General features: G+C 46.6%; 1 pseudogene; it reads left to right on the forward strand.

Moving 5' to 3' along the window:
- The first annotated feature begins 10,192 nt into the window (after positions 1–10,192).
- On the forward strand, positions 10,193–12,410 carry LOC136534914 (uncharacterized; annotated as a pseudogene).
- Positions 12,411–13,232: the final 822 nt, after the last annotated feature.

Genomic DNA, 13,232 nt, shown 5'->3' on the forward strand with positions numbered 1-13,232 from the left:
GCAGACTCCACCTCGCCCGATGACTATGCTCTACTCCTTCATAACTATGCATGCAGATAAGACAGGGCACTTAAGTCAACAACAATACCGAGGACCATACCCTACACGCCTGTAGGAAAGTACCATTAGGATATGACCAGACGGGCGTTTTAAGCCCTTCCAGGCATGTCGGAGCCCAAACAATGTTGTGAGCCTCGACATTTATCCTACAGTGTTATGGGCATTGGCATTTGCCCTCGAACACGAATCCTGACGGAAACATACGACAACCACTACGGTCCAGGAGGAAACTCATGTCATCTACAGTAACGAATGTGGGGCCTCTACGCCGTTTGCTCCCCATAGGGTCACGACTCGGCACCTTGGTGCGTCGCACCACCCGCTGGGGCGGGATGGGACGTGACCACTTGATGAACGAAGCCAGAGCACAGCCCTATCAGGTTCACCAAACATGCTATCCTTCGCACCGTCTGTCGTGTCAGCATGGCAGGCTCAAAGGAAAAAGAAAGATCCGGCACCTTCAAATGACTTTCTTTACCTCTGGTTTTTCTTCTTTCTCCCATCTATAATCCCTGCTTCCCCTTGGTCTATAAAAGGGAAGGTAGGGCACCCCACTAAAGGGACATATCAATTCTACATACCACGCATCATATAACACATAGCCGAGCTGCAACCAAGCTCTCAGTGACCTTTCAACCTTTCCATCAGAGACTTGGGACCTATCCCTCTCTCGACCATTTGTACCCCCTACTATAAACCTTTCAGTGCTAATAACATGAGCAACAGCAGCAAACTGGACGTAGGGATATTCTGCCCGAACTAGTATAAACCTTGTGTCTTTTAGCACACTATCTGAGCCCAACTCGGAACAAATACAAATTTACTAGTTGGTGTTTACTCGAAATACCGATAGTACTCCTGCTTCAGAAGCTGGGCCGTCGTCTTCTTTGCACGATCGGAACCGACGCGCATCGCCGCAATAGCCTCCCACACCTCCTTAGTAGAGATTTTCGCCCCCAACGGCTCCCTGTACTCCGCCGGTACAGCAGCGAGGATAGCCTCCAACGCTGACATGCCATTTTCTTTATTGTCGGTGCCTTTGTCAACACATTCCAGAGCCGTCGAGCTCTGAGCTAGACCTTCATGGTCACCGATCACTCTCCATAGTTGGTGCGAGTCAGCGTCGGCCAACTGGTGCCGCTGACCTCCCGCACCGTGCGAACAACGACCTCCTGTCGTGGCTGGGCAGCCACAGCAGTGCCACTGCTGTCGCTCATCTTCGAACCGTCTGTCATTACCAATGGTTAGTTCAGCGACGACGCTTGTACGGCTCTAATACCACTTGTTGGCCCCTCGATCTCCGGTACGGAGATATCCGACCACTCACTAGTGTTGCCGAGTAGACAATAGCGATGGCGACCACGAACTGTCTGTTGCCGACCACACACTATGGCCAGAGGAAGAAGAAGGGAGGGAGAATAGAACACACACAGTAAACACACCAGCGTTAGCCGGAGCTCTATAGAGGAGATGGCAGACTGAACTCTCTCTTTACCGAGTTGCAGTGGCAAACTATATATATACAACTCTATCCATCTAGTTCTAGTACAACTGTCATGCTGCTATAGTGACTAGATGAGACAGCAGGGCTGACTCTGACGCCTGCTCCTGCTGTGGCTACAGTGCGGCGGGTGTGCCGCTCGGTGCCTGCCCCTGCAGCGGCTATAATATCACAGCAGGGTGCTTTTTCGGCGCCGTCTTTCCCTGCCGTGTGTTTACACAAGGAAACAGTAGATTATCTAACAATCATGTCCGTGCCTATCTGTTGCGTGTTCTTCCTTCCTTACTCTACTTCTTCCTTCCCAATCTACGCTCCTGCTAACACTCCTCTACCTCGTCGACCTCTACGCTGCCCCAGGAGGAGGCCCCCACCATATCCATCGAGACTATAGAACACCTTTGGGCAACGCATGCCAGGCGTTCGATGTCGTGTCGCGACCCGGACGCCGAGATTGTGAAGGTGACCTCTTCATCGGCAGTGCCTTTGGCTTCCTCAACGTGTGTTCCATCTCTGGGTGCCCTCATCGACGCCCCTCGTGCTTCTGGCACTGAGTTCTGTGTGGTGACCCCGCCATGTGCTTCACATGCGGTCGTGATGGCAATACATGCATTCCAGCGCCTAGGGGGTCTTCCAGACACCAATCCACTGCTCTCAGCTATCACTATGTTAGACAACAACAAGAGCTTGCAGGACATGGACTTCATCAGTTTCAGCCTGACCCCGTCCAATGGCATGGTTCTGTGCTGTCTTGGAGCTAGCAGATGCACCCACAATGTGTTCGAGGTACGCGCTGTGTTCATGGGCTGGACACGCCTCACTTGTTGTGCGACATGGGGTTTGCACAGTGCAGGTGAGCTAAGACCAATGTGGTGGTCACGCTTCTATCAAAGTAGTGGTGGTGAGCTGCCGAAGCATCCATGGCCATCACTTCAATGCAATAGACGTGTTGGATTGATGGTGCCGCAACCATGGCCTCCACCTACAGCGCAGAATATTATGAGTGATGGAGTTAAGCTACAGTTGAAACCATGGCCACCTGATCATTTAGTTTGGTTCACGATTTCATGCCATGATGGGCTAAGAGATGCTCATGAGTTAAGATGTGGCAACGCAGGGTAGAAGTGGGCTTTTCGCAATCAAAACTGAATTTATAAGCAACCTGACTAGCATCTGGAAGGCGATAGGAAAAATTTCTAATATGCACCAGGATATGACACTTTTGATCATGAGAAGCAATGGAAAAATGAGAATATGGTCTTATGCTTGAAACCATGGGCACTGTATGGGCACAAGCAGGTCACATACCAGAAAGTTGAGCTCCGGCCATGGTCTTGGCCGTCTTTCAGTTGCTATCCAGCTTAAGCTCGTGCTAATGCATTGAGTTACTTTGAAGTGAGTGCAGATTTCAAGTATCACAAGTGTGAGTGCTGGCTTAATATTCATTCCATATGTGTATTGACTCGTGTAGTAGGCTGTTGGCATTTTTTGTTTGTACTGTTATCACTGAAATGGTCTAGCTACACAGCTCCTAGATCTGGTTGCAATGAGAAAGTTGTACTTCAGTTTGCATGTTCAGGAAGAGAAAGCTCTATATGTGCTGATTTGGAGTACTGGACTGGTGCAAGATTCACAGCATGAATCTAAATCAGGTTTTCTTCAGTGAAATTCAGCAAGTTGTTTTGGCATTCACTGGGAGGAAATTCGAAGTGAACTTCATGGCAATGGGATGAAAATTCATGTGATCTTTCCAGGAAGCTTGGTCTGGGATTAAAGATCGATGGAGAATGAGAAAAACATTCAGAACATTGCCAAGCATACATTTCATTTATTGAAGCATGAAGCTGATGCAAGTTGTTTAATCTGTATCAGGAAACAAAAATTGCTGGGGGATCCAAGTGGTACTATACTCTTCTCTGATGGATCTGAATCACAAGAATGCTTGGCAAACAAGGAAGTCATGATGACTAATACTAAGTATTTTGTTGACAAGAAATGGAAGACTAATGGTAACAATAACACGGATGAAGCAAAGGCCTTACATGATCTATTTCTGTTCTACGCTTGTTCGTACCTTCACAACCTTCAAGCCACATCCCAACTCTAGACAATTTTTGTGGTCAAGCTACAATACAGATCAAATGGTGTAACTTTTCAGAATGTGCCCAGCTGGTGTTTCAGATACATGTGCAAGTAGCAACCTCTCAGATCAATACCGAGTACTGGCATGGATTACCACTAACCAAACATGGTGCCTACCGGGTATCATTCAACATCAGAGAGAAGCATGTTCCTTGGGATCCCGGTGGTTTACTGCAGCAACGGCTTGGGGACAAGCCGTGTTTCATCGGGGGAGGAATGTCAGGAACTTCCAATATAGGCCCCATTCGTTGGTCTGAAATTTGGCTGAAACTGACTGAAAAATACTGTTCTGGCTAAATTGTTGCGAGAGAAAAATACTGTTCCAGCTGAAAAAAAAAACCGAACAAGTCGAATATGGGGTAAGCCGGCCATAGATTTCAGTTGGGCCGTGCAATGGACAGAAGTGTTGAACTGGGCTTGTGATGTGTGACGAATAGGAGAAGAGATGGATGGGGTTGCGTCCGCCTAGGTAGGCATCCAATGCAGGGTACATGGGTTGCAGCAGCACCTACGGGAGGGGCATCCAAGAACCGAACGGTGAATCGGCGGCGGCGAGCGGCAGCTCGAGGCAGAGTCTCAGCACTCGTCATACCTATCCTTTCTTCTTCTTCTTCTTCTTCTTCTTCTTCTTCTTCTTCTTCTTCTTCTTCTTCTTCCTTCCCCAAAATACTTCATAGTTGTATCCAGAATCTTCTAGAAACCTCGGGAAACTGTTGTTTATTGCTGTGAGTTTGATTTGGTGAAGCAATTCAATCTGGGTTCGTAACAATGACTTAACTATGACAACTGACGAAGTCTTGTAGTCCAGTTGATACCTAGTTGAGGCTAATTGATTATTTGCAGTGGCGCTAACAAGGCCTCATAAATTGCCATTCAATAAAGTGGTATGGTGTGAAAGTATTTTTTAGGGTGCTGCGATTTGTAAACCTGGGCAAGATTCAGAGTCTTTCTTTACGAGTACAGGAACTGTTTTGGGGATTGAGATATACATGTGAATATTGTTAGAGAATGGCCGACCAGCTCTATTCCAAGGCCCAAAGGGGCAAATATGCAAGTGTACATATGCAAAGAACCCCTCCAAGTAGAGAGAAAATACATATACATCTATACATCTAACACCCCCTCAAACCCAATGTGGATCTCCAACACTGAGTTTCGAGAGTAAGAATCCATGCTGGGCCTGTGTCTGTGCCTTGGTGAAGAAATCAGTTAACTAAACTTCTGAAGGCACATGCTGGAGCGTCACAGCCTGATCATGCACCTGCAATCTCTTGCAGGAAGCATCAACGCCAATGTGTTTAGTGAGCTCATGCTTGACCGCGTACCGAGCAATACTGATTGCACCGGTGCTGTCAGAAGAGAGAGGAGTGGGTGCAGTGGCAGGCACACCAAAATCCTCAAGAAGCCATCGTAGCCATGTCACCTCCGCAGTCACAGTTGCCATACATGTAGCTCAACCTCAGCACTCGAGCAGGAACTGTAGTCTGCTTCTTGATTTTCCAGGCAATCAAGGAGGAGCCAAGGAAAACACAATAATCTGAGAGAGAGCGGCGATCAGAGTGATCACTCGCCCAGGTCACATCAGAGTACGCCTGAAGCTAGAGAGAACTAGAGCGAGGGAAGAAATGGTGGCGTGAGATAGTTCCACGAAGGTATCACAAAACATGAAGGAGGTGAGCATAGTGGAGCTAGGTAGGAGCTGAGACAAACTGGCTCAAGATATGAACAGAATGGGAAATGTTAGGACGGGTGATCCCAAGACAGACAAGGCTTCCAACTAGTTGACGATAGCGAGTGGAATCATCAAGTGGCTCATCATCAGTAGTTCGTAGGTGAACACCAAGCTCCATAGGAGTATCAACAGTGCGAAGATCAATGAGAGCAACTCGAGAAAGGATGTCCTGAGTGTACTTCTCCTGGGAGAGGAAAATACCATCAGAGGTGGAGGTGACCTCAAAACCAAGGAAGTAACGAAGAGGACCCAGATCATACATCAAGAATGTCTCACTGAGACGCTGCTTGACAAATGCAATGTGCTGAGAACCGTCACCTATGATGATCATGTCATCGACATAGAGAAGAAGAAGGGTGTGACCATGAGGAGAAATGTGGACAAAAAGAGCAGGATCGTGGTCACTAGGCTTGAATCCAGCATCGATGACAACAGAGGAGAAATGCTCAAACCAAGCCCGAGGAGATTGCTTAAGGCCATAGAGGGAATGACAGAACTGACAAGTCAAATCATCAGGAACAGAGTAACCTAGAGATGGCTTCATATAAATTTCCCTGTGGAGCTCACCATTGAGGAAGGTGTTCTTGACATCCAATTGAGAGATCGACCACTAATGAATGGATGCAACAGCGAGAAGAGTTCGAACAGTAGTCATGTGAGCAACAGGAGCAATGGTCGCGTCATAGTCACGACCATGCTCCTACTGGAAGCCCCATGCCACAAGACGAGTCTTGTAGCACTGAAGAGAGCCATCCGAGCGAGTCTTGACCTTGTACACCCACTTGTAGGTGATGGGAGTGACACAAGGTAGCAAAGGAACAAGATCCCAAGTGCTAGTACGCTCCAGGGCAGCAATCTCCTCAGCCATAGCATGTTGGCACTCCTAGTGAGCAGCAACCTCCCGATAGGTCGTCGGCTCAGCCAAAATGGCAGCAGTGAAGCCAAGGTGATCAGGAGGGTGAAGTGTGCTATGGTCACGGAGAGCATAGCATTGAGGGGACTCAGGAGGAGGTCCAAGGATGGACGGGGAAGAGTCAAGTGGCGGTGCAGGTCACGAACGACTAGTGTAGTGGTGAGTGATCTCACGAGAAGTACATAATGATGGCAGTGGAGGAGATGCTAGTGGGGAGGGAGATGGTGGTAGTGGAGGGGTGGGAGGAGGTTGCGGAGGTGGAGAAAGGGATACCTTAGTAGTTAGTAAGACCGGGACTCATAAAAAATGACATCCGAGAAATCCTCATCCGACGAGCAATAGGATCATAGCAACGATAACCTTTATACTCCGTACTACACCCAAGGAAAACACTCTCAACAAACTTAGCAGTTAGTTTGGTTCGCTCATGAGGTAGAAGGACATAATAGACACCCAAAATAACAAAGATGGCTATAGGAAGGTGGGGTGCTGAAAAGATGCTCATAGGGAGTGGAACCCTAAAGAGCAGTAGAAGGTTGGCGATTGATGAGAAAGACAGCCATAGAAACAACCTCAGCCCACAAATGAGGAGCGAGCTCAGAAGAGATCAAGAAAGCAAGAGCAGTCTCAAGAATGTGGCGATGCTTGCCCTCGACAACACCATTTTGAGCATGAGCACTAGGACAGGAAAACTGGGCAAGAGTACCTTGCTCAGCAAGATAGCAATGATGAGCAACAGACATGTACTCACCAGTAGAGTTTGCATGAAAAACTTGAATGGGAGTCATACTGAGTCCAAATCATGGTGGCAAATTGCTGGTAAATAGGAAGGAATTGACCATGAGAAGACATCAAATAAATCTACGTAAATCTCGAGTAGTCATCAACAAAAAGAACATAATATGATTGTTTCAAAACAAAGGGTGCAGGAGCCCATACATCAGAGTGAACAAGATTAAAAGGTCTTTGAAACTTAGACTCACTAGAATGATAAGGGAGTTGTAGCTATTTTCCAAGTTTACAAGCCATACAATGGAGAGCGGTGTCACCAAAAATAAGACCTAAGACACCACTACCAATAAGAGTGTGGGTCGCAATAATTCCCACAAGACGCCACCAGGAACATGTCCCTTCATATTCATCTTTTGTGAGCCATGGCCATGGCATTGGAGTGCGATACCGCCCTCTGACTGAGCCTCCTCGTCACCGGGCGAATCGCTCCCATGAGAGTGGAAGGATTCTAGTTAAGTGGGGACGGTGGCAAGGTGAAGTGGGAGATGTTGTAAGGCGGCATAGTGTGAGGGGCAAGTTTGCCTATGCCATCGATGGCTTGGTGAACTACTGTCCTTCCCTCATGTGCTGCCTACGCCGCTACCACCTCACCACCGCCCGCCTGGCCCTTCATCGGAGATGGTGTGGGGCCATCAAGGGGTGAGGCCCCCTCCTCTTCATCAGAGATGGTGCGAGCTATGCCCGCCTAGCCCTTCTCTGAAAGTGGAAGAATTCCAGCGACGTTAGTCACCTGAGAATCCTTCCTTCCCTTGGGTGGGAAGTCAGCCGGTTGGGTTGCCACCAAGCCATCTCGCCTATGGGAGCGGAAGGCCCTGTGCCAAGATCCTAGACAGTGTGAGGGGGCCATCTAGCTTGGTGCTATAGGGAGGGTGTGGGCCAGCACTAGCCCTTCCCATTAGCTTCCCCTTGCGCTCAGGGCGCACCGCCCTTCTTCTCCCAAGCTCGCTCCTTGGGAGGTCGGGTCCCCGCATGGTTGGGGACCGAGAGGTTAGGCCCTTGTTGCACTCGTCTATGTGCTGTGGAAGCTCGACCGAGAGGTCGAGCGCTGCCCGACAATCTTTGCGGCCGTATAGGTGGTCTTATCTTGTGGTTTTTGCCGCCATATATTGCTATCGATTTCTGGTTGTTCCCATGTAATGAAATTACTTTAGTGAGTAATCTTGTCCTCCTAAGTCGTGCTCGAAGTTTTGGTTCCCTCATTGGGTCGAACTCGCTAGGATGCTGGCCTTGGTGGCCAAGAGCATCGTGCCCGTGCTACTAGTGGCTGCAGTGCTACTGCGTCGCTGCTGCAGGCAGGGGCCACGCCACTACAGGAGGCCGCGCCGCTCCCAAGGGTCCGCGCCGCCGCTGCTGCAGAGTGCCGCGGTGCTCCTAGGGGTCCGTGCCGCTAGGTTCTTTCCTCTCCCTGGCTGCTTCCGCTCCCGGCCGGCTCCCTCCCCTCCCCTGCAGCTGTGCTTGCGGGCAGGCCCCTTCCCCGTCTGCCACGCACTCTAGATCTACGGGAAGGGACCGACGCTGCATCTCTGCAAGGTCACGACCAGCGCTGCATCTCTGCATCTCACAAACGGCCCCGCCATCCCCGTCCGTGCGCTCAGCAAGAGCAACACCACCGGCGGACATGACCCTGCTCCATCCTCTCCAAGGTAACAGGCATGCTCCATCTTTTCTTACTTTATTCAGAAATGTCATGATGTAGCAGTAATAGCAGTACATATAATTTAGTTGTAGTCTTCCAGGTGTCTTCTGAAGTTTTTGAAGATCCTTGTAGCATATGTGACTCGTTCAGACCCAGCCTTTGGGATAATATGATGCATAAACATAAACCGATGTCGCTCCCAGGGGTCCGCGCCGTCGCTGTTGCAGGGTGTCGCGCCGCTCCCAGGGGTCCACGCCGCCGCTGCTGCAGGGTGTCGCGCCGCTCCCAGGGGTCCGCGCCGCCACTGCTACAGGGGTCCGCACCGCTCCCAGGGGTCCACGCTGCTGCTACTCCTAGGTTCTGCGCCGAGCAGGGGGGCGCACCACCACGCCTAGCAGCAGGGCCGCGCCGCGCAGGAGGGCCACGCCTAGCTGGGAGCCGCAGTCTCCAACCGTGTGGTGCCAGGCTTCATTTTCAGCAATCGGTCACTCCGAGCGGTGATTTTCTTCAGAGTTTAGTCTCAGCAGTCTTAAAGATTCATTTTTGGTTTTGAATGAATTAGTTTTAGCTAAATGTTGTTAATCTTTTTGCTTTCTTGGACATTGCTTGGCGACGTGCAAGGGCAGCTTCTCCATTGGCCGGAACTCACTTTGCTAGTCTGCTTGTGTTGTGGTGTTGGTTGCTTGCTGCGAAAACGTGCTGTGGACCAAGCCTTCAGCAATTTCAGGTCATAAGTCCAGAACTAAAATGCTGCGTTAGGTATATATATATATATATATATATATATATATATATATATATATATATATATATATATATATATATATATATATTCAGTTCCTGTGTTTTGTGATTTTATCTTGTTCAACAACTCTCATTGTATGGGCGCAGGTGTTGAGCGTGGTGTTGCTGCTGCTGGACAACAGGTAGTTCTACTTGCACACCTTGAGAAGACGTTCGAACGATATTGTGGCAGCAGCTCTCCTTGTTTCCATCGGTAGGGTCCTACCTTTCGCTACCTATTCATCTTTTTTAGTATTGTCAAAGTATGCAACTATTTAAATATTTGTGATGTGTTACTAGTGTTTGAATATTAAATGACAAGTACTTATGTTATCATGTTACTGGTAGAGAACTCATCACACAAGTGCTGCAGCAACTGAACAACATAATTTGCACCCAAGGCCAGAAAGAAATTATGTTGAGAGTGCAATAAACGAGCGGATTGATGAAGATTTGGATTGTGAATCAATTGGAGACTTTTTATGTGACAACGAAGGTATTATACCATGTCTTCTATCTTGTTATTGCAACAATATCATATCCTGCCATTTGAGCTGTTTCTCATGATTAAAATTGCTTGTAACAGATGTTCACACTAGTCCACACAAGAAAAGGAATGGGAGGAGTATCACTAGAATGGAGGTTGTATTTGCAAGGACATCTGACATGCTGAAAATCATAATTACCCTTAATGAATATGGTCAGCCTGTAGGGAAGAACTATACGCAACTTTCTAGTGTTATTGGTTGCCTGGTGAGGAAGAAATTATCAGTTCGTTGTTCTGATTGGAGGCTTATTGATGCTAAAGAAAAGGATGCAGTTTGGGATGAAGTACAGGTAAATTTATGCTAGAATAGTATGCTGTTTTTTATTGATGCCAAAAAATATAACTCAATCAAATGTCAGTTTATTTATGCTAGAACAGTATGCTGTTTTTCTGCTAGAACATGTGGTATGGTTATCTACTAGAACAATATGTCACTATTTATCTGCTAGAACAGTATGTTGTTTTCTTGTGTAAAACTGATTTTGTACTTTTCTATGAAAAAAACAGAAATTCTATGATATAGATGATGCTAGTAAGAGTTGGTTTTTAATCACCGCTGCAAGGAAGTGGAAGGAATTTAAGGCAACCCTAAAGGAGCAGTATTTTGATGAGAACTTAACAGATGAGGAATTGAAGAAAAGACATGGTGATAGAGTTAATGATGAGGATTGGAACTTTCTCATAAATTATTGGAAGTCTCCTGAATGTGATGTATGGCTAATCTTATTATATACATACGTAACTTGTATTGTTCAATATCTTTGCATAATGTAACAATTTCTATCTTAGGTTCGGACGCAAATTGCCAAAGCGAATCGTGCTAAGTTGGAGATACATCATACAACAGGCACTAAGAGTTTTGCTTGTTCTGGACATGAAATGGTACATACGACATAGAACTATAGTTACTTATTTCCCCATTGTGTCTTATATTATGTACAATTATTCCAGACATAAAAACTTGAAATGACGAGAGTAATACCAAAGCAATCAAACATGTTTTATTGCATTGTCATCAAACACACGGGCAGATTATTCATTAAACTAGTAGCTATCTATTCATTTGGGCAGCAGCACTCCCCTGGAGGCCCAACACTTTTACAGTAGGCCTTATCACTCTTGTGGTGTTCGTGCTCGCATAACCTGCGGCACCCATCCGCATTACATGGGTACTGTGAGCCTCCGGCATGGAAGCACGGCATCCCTGGTTTTGGCTTGGGAGCAAGGGTGTCCTCTGTGCCTACACACATGCATGCGACCAACACAAGAAGTATTAAGCAAAATCATGTCTTAAAGATGATGCAAAGTAAAGTAAAACAAGGGTTTGTGCCTAACGATTACACCAACGCAATATATGGATGTGGAAGATATGACTCCAAGAACCAAGAAAACAGCGATGATTGTGCTCTTGATGATGAGTGCCATGGGGAAAGCTATGAAACTTGCTTCTTGAGAGGAGGGTAATCTGTATTTCTTCTTTATGCTGAAAGCTAAAACACTTGTAGGTTGATGAACTTGGACACCCTCCTCGAAGGGATGAACTCTATATCAAAACTCATACAAGAAAAAATGGTGTTGCAATAAGGAATGCAGAACCAATAATTGTAAGTTATTCATGTATGATTGCTGAATTATAGTATGTAATCTTTATGGAGTGCAAATATTGACATTTAATTTATGTAGAGCAAACTTAAAGCAATTGTTGAGGCCCGTCCAGAGTTGACAGAAAGAACAATTCAACAAGGTGACGTATTTGCTACTGCTTTGGGTTCAAAGGAGCCAAGAGGCCGTGTGTGAGCTTTAGGTCTAGGACCTACTCCTCAAGATGTTGGTATAGCAGGACTGAAGTGTTACACACCTACAAGATTTCAAATGGAAGTTTTGGCTCGTAAAAAGGCTGAAAGTAGGAGTGAAGCTCTAGAACAGCGCCTGACACAAATGGAAGGGCAAATGCAAATAATGGAGAAAAGGTTTGCACAGGAAAGGTGAAATACAGAAGTAATGTCACAGAATGGTTCTAATTCACAACGTGTGGTATATACTACTATAACAATACATCAGCTAGTTGTTTGGCCTCTTAATACCTTGTGCAGATTTATCTCATTATCTCTTCCATTTTATTTGTAGAGCCCAAGATCTGTAGAACATGTTCATGAGGCATATCATGATGCTCATTTTCAAGAAGGTGAAGCTTATAAAGATAATGAGAGCAATGATGTCGTTGATGTGGGTGAAAACTTGCTTGTGGATAGGCGTACTGCAGCCCCAACTATGCAAAGCCCTTCCAATGCCGCCCTTGTAATGTAGCCCCATGCAGCCCCATCCTCTCAATGCAGCCCTACCAATCTATTCCCAGCAGTGCATCCCAATGTAGCCTCACAAGTCCAGTCTCGTTAGTGTAGCCTCACCAATGTAGCCCCTACAATGCAGCCCCATGCAGCCCAGCCATCACAGCCTCAAACAGCTAAACCAGCACAACCCTAGGCAGCCAAACCAGCACAGACTAAGGTAGCCAAACCAACACAGCCCTAGGTAGCCAAACCGGCATAGGCAATGAATGTAAATGCCCCTCGCTCTCATTCACACGAAGAACATGTAATGCTCTCATCCATGCTACAAAGTTTCTTATCATAATTGCATTATTTTCTTTATCATTAATTCAATTCTCATAGATGCATTACTTGATTCAGATTGGAAGGGATGTGATATTATATGAAGTAGTCAGATCTGATACAGTTGTGGCTAGGGGAACAATTATTTCAGTAAATCCTAAAACCACTCTTGGAGGTGTAGCTCTTGGAAAGCATTATTGTGAAGTTGTTGTGAATGTTGTGATCAAAAGGGATGCAATTCTGCCTCGTCCTTATACTGGTGTGGAGAAGATGGCTGACGCTCTTAAGTTGTCGATTGCATGGCCATACAATAGAGTAATAAACTGTCCTAGTCATTGTTTCCTGTTTTCTCATATGTGATTAGTGACCAGACTTCTAACTATTGATATTTGTGATAGATGAAGGTTAGCAAGGCATCAACAACCAATCATGGTACTTCAGGTATGTTTCTCCTCTGAGTGACTTAAGTTTATTTCAGCTGATTTCCAAACTATAGAGTGTTGACAGTAGATTAAAA

Source organism: Miscanthus floridulus, unplaced genomic scaffold (assembly GCF_019320115.1).
Source record: "Miscanthus floridulus cultivar M001 unplaced genomic scaffold, ASM1932011v1 os_2382_1_2, whole genome shotgun sequence".
Classification (NCBI taxonomy): Eukaryota; Viridiplantae; Streptophyta; class Magnoliopsida; order Poales; family Poaceae; genus Miscanthus; species Miscanthus floridulus.